Source organism: Castanea sativa, chromosome 5, assembly GCF_040712315.1.
Source record: "Castanea sativa cultivar Marrone di Chiusa Pesio chromosome 5, ASM4071231v1".
Lineage (NCBI taxonomy): Eukaryota > Viridiplantae > Streptophyta > Magnoliopsida > Fagales > Fagaceae > Castanea > Castanea sativa.
Window position 1 is genome coordinate 41,912,926 of NC_134017.1, and position 4,148 is coordinate 41,917,073.

A 4,148-nucleotide genomic window follows, 5' to 3' on the forward strand; every position below is an offset into this window, starting at 1 on the left:
TTGTCATGCAGTCGTGTCAACACTCCATTTGCACAGAAGCCATGCCAACATTTATTTTTGCCATGAAGCTACGTCAACACTTCATTTGCACAAAAGCCATGCCAACATTCATCTTTGCTATGAAGTCGTGTCAACACTCCATTTGCACAGAAGATATGCCAACATTCATCTTTGCCATGAAGCTACGTCAACACTTCATTTGCACAGAAGCTATGCCAACATTTATTTTTGCCATGAAGTCGCGTCAACACTCCATTTGCACAGAAGCCATGTCAACGTTCATTTTTGCCATGAAGCTATGTCAACACTTCATTCGCATCGAAGCCATGCCGACATCCATTTTTACCATGAAGCAACGTCAACACTTTCTTCGCATCAAAGCCGTGCCAACGTTCATCTTCACCATGAAGCCACGTCAACAGTTCATCTGCACCGAAGCCGTGCCGACATCCATTTTTGCCATGAAGCTATGTCAACACTTCATTCGCATCGAAGTTGCACTAATATTGGCTTTTGTAACGAAGCTTTGAAGTTTCAAGAAGCTCCCATCAAGACTTTGAGGATGCAAAGAGATTTCAACAAAACCTTGAAGATATGAGAAGAATGCCGCCATGATTTTGACATTGCACAAACATGCCTTTAGAGGAGAGATGATGTAGTACCAACTTCAGATGTTTGGAGGAAGGTGACGTTGTCTAGATTTTAGAGACATGATGTGAAACAACACCACTCAAAAGGGAGACGATGTGGTTCAAATTTCAGAGTTGTGAAGTGGCACAACCTAGAAGAGAGATGATGTAGCTTAGACTTGCAAGGTACAAGAAAGATGCCCCCAGGAGATAAGTGATGCAAAGCATACTTCAGAGATATGGGAATATGTCCACAAAAGATGAGCAATGCCATGCAGACTCCATTCCTTGCAACAGAGGTTGAAGATTTTATTTTACTCCACAACCGAGAATCAAGTTATCATTATTTCAAGGAAAGCTACGTAACACCAATTCTTTGGAGCTATCACTTTCTACCACAATGATCTTTGAACATCATATAGTGAGCAATTAATTGATCTTAAGCGACGCCTTGCCAATCAAAGGGTTCTTGAAAGCATGTTGACGACCTTTGGACAAACTCTTCAAGCTAGACTGACAATCCTTCTTCTTTTTATGTGACTGAACTTAGTGAAAAGTACTAAGCTGCCTACGTACCCTGGAGAGGGATCAAGTCATTTACGTAGTTCAACCAAATTTTTTTTTTTTAATTTTTTTTTAATTTTTCTTTTGCTTTCTTTTTGATGATTTTTTTTTCTTTTGTTTTGTTTTTGATGATTTTTTTTCTTTTGTTTTGTTTTTTTTTTCTTTTGCTTTGTTTTTTTTTTTTCTTTTGTTTTTTTTTCTTTTGTTTTTTTTTTTTGTTTTTTTTTTGTTTCTTTTTTTTTTGTTTTTTTTTTTTACAAAAAGGGAGGGCTCACGTGTGTAATCCTTGCCCTACACCCCACGGCATTTCATGGGTACCAATTGTGCAATAGTGGGTATCATCTCTAATCGAACCCGAGACCTTGACCTCAAGGGTGACATGGACATCCAACCACTACGCCACACTCACAAGTGGTGACATAGAGTGGGATTAATTTCTCCTTATTTGTGCACTTTCAAAGGTAATGGGAAAACATCATGTACCCTTGTAGTGCTGCAGTGGGTAGTTTAAACTCTTACCGAGGAGCAATTCTTGATTTTCAAGCATAGAAGCGTTTGAGGAACTTCCCATTGATGGGGCCGATCCTTACACCTTCCTGGTCAATCAACTTGTAAGCTCCATTGGTGTTTGCCCCCTGAGAGAGTTGGAAGTACATCACAAGCAATGGTCACATGGTTTGACCCGACAACTTCATCAAGGTCTAGATCAATCTTGTTTTCTTTGGCAAGCTTCATGATTTGTTCTTTGAAGACGAAGCATTTTTGAATTGGGTGGCCAATGATGCGATGATATTTGCAATAGTTAGGGTCATCAACTTTCCCTATGTCTTCTGGTCGCTTGCATTCTGGCAATTCAACCAGCTGTAATTGCAATAGTTGTTCTAAGATGTTTGGCACATCTTCATTGGGGAACGGATATGATTTTTGCTCACGTTCCTTAAAGGTCAGACGACGCACTTCGTTCTTTTGCCATCCTCCAAGTTGTTTTTCATTTGTCTTTGCTCCTCTCCTTGGAACCCTAACTATAGTAGTGTTAACAGTTATTGGGTCTTTGAGATTGCCTTTTGCATTCCTGTCATTCATCTTTACTTCCTTTCTGCTTTCCTCAGGTATGGGAGGTTTCATATTTTCATGGCAAGAAATACTCAATTCCATGTCGTGCGCACGAGTCGCCAATTCTTCGAATGTTCGGGGTTTTACCCCTTGTAGGATGTACAGAAGTCCCCAATGCATGCCTTGGATGCACATTTCTACAGCAGATATTTCAGATAGTCTATCCTTACAATCTAAACTCAAAGAACGCCACCGACTGATGTAGTCAACAACGGGTTCATCTTTCCACTGCTTAGTATTGGTAAGCTCCATCATGCTTACCGTGCGGCGCGTGCTGTAAAACCGGTTGAGGAACTCCCTTTCAAGTTGTTCCCAATTATCGATTGACTCGGGTTCTAAGTCTGTATACCAATCAAAGGCATTCCCTTTTAGTGAACGAACGAACTGCTTTACAAAGAGGCCCTCTTGAGTCCCTGCGTTCTCGCAAGTTTCTACAAAGTGAGTAATGTGTTGCTTAGGGTTTCCCTTTCCATCAAATTGCAAGAACTTAGGGGGTTGGTACCCATTTGGCATTCTCATATTGTCAATGCGTTTTGTATAAGGTTTTGAATACATGAGAGAATGTGTGGAAGAACCTCCATATTGTGCTCGTATGGTGTTCGTTATCATGTCCTGCAGTTGTTGGACAGATATTGAGGCCATTGAGGTGGATTGTTCTTGTCGGGGAGTGTTTTCAATTTCTTTCCCTTCATCATCCTTTGCAGATGCGAATTTATGACCATGGCTTGATTCACCAAGATCTTGTACTTTGAGTTTGTTCATTAAAGTTGCAATTTGGAGGTCCTTATCTTCAAGTGCTTTTGTGAGAAGGACGACCCTTTGTTCCATTTCAGCCATCTTTTCTTCCATGGTAGAGGTGTTAGTCATCATGACTGACACAACTTCCACAGATGATGGAGAAGGAAGTGAATTGAAGTGAGCACGTGAAATCTCATCTTTTGGGTTTTCTTTGATGAGAGAGAAATCGTGCGACCAACTTCTTGTGGAGGAAGGAGGGGATTTGCCCCCATACTTGAGGTGTTCCAAGATGGAGATGTCCTTGTTGATAACCTTGTTTCTTTTAAGAGGGTCTAAGGAGATGATTGTCTGGACCTTGGCTTCCTTGGTTGATTGAGATTGAAGCTTATTGTGAGCTTTAGGTTGGCTACAATTGATTGCTTCAATGCAACTGTTGGTGGTAGCCGTACCAAGTTTAATTGAAGTAGCTATTGTAGAAGCTTGAATGTTCTTGCTAGAGGCCATTGAAGTTGGTAGCAAGATGATGAAATCTTTTTTTTTCTTTGAAGAAGAATGAGATGAGAGGCAGAGATGTCCCACCGGGCGTGCCAGAATTTGTAGACGACTAAATTTCTCGGTTCGAAATAAATCAAACAAGTAAAATAGTTTCGCAAATGCGAATTTGTATTGATAAATGTGTGGTACAATTCTCTGTAATTACAAAGGAGTGATCCTCTGATTCGATCTCCTTGAAAGATTTATTGATTGTAATTGTGGTAATGTGATTTTGATTTGAACATAAGATATTCTTCAATTTGGCTGAGGAATGGATCGAAGATCTTTGAAACAGAATTACAATGAATCTCTGGCTATGAGCTTGTTAGAAATTCTTTGTTCTTCGTGTTCTTCGTGTTCTTCGTGTGTTCTTCGTGTTCTTCGTGTGTTCTTCGTGTGTGAAGGTTTGTGGTGGAAATTCTTCGGTGTTTTAGAGGCTTGATTCCGTAGAGCTTCGTTGATTTATGGTTTGTTGAGGTTTCTAGAGGCTTTTGAGCTTGATTCCAGTGAACTTTGAGATTTAGGAATATGATTTGGATGATTCCTCTTTGATTGTTCTTCGTATTTGAA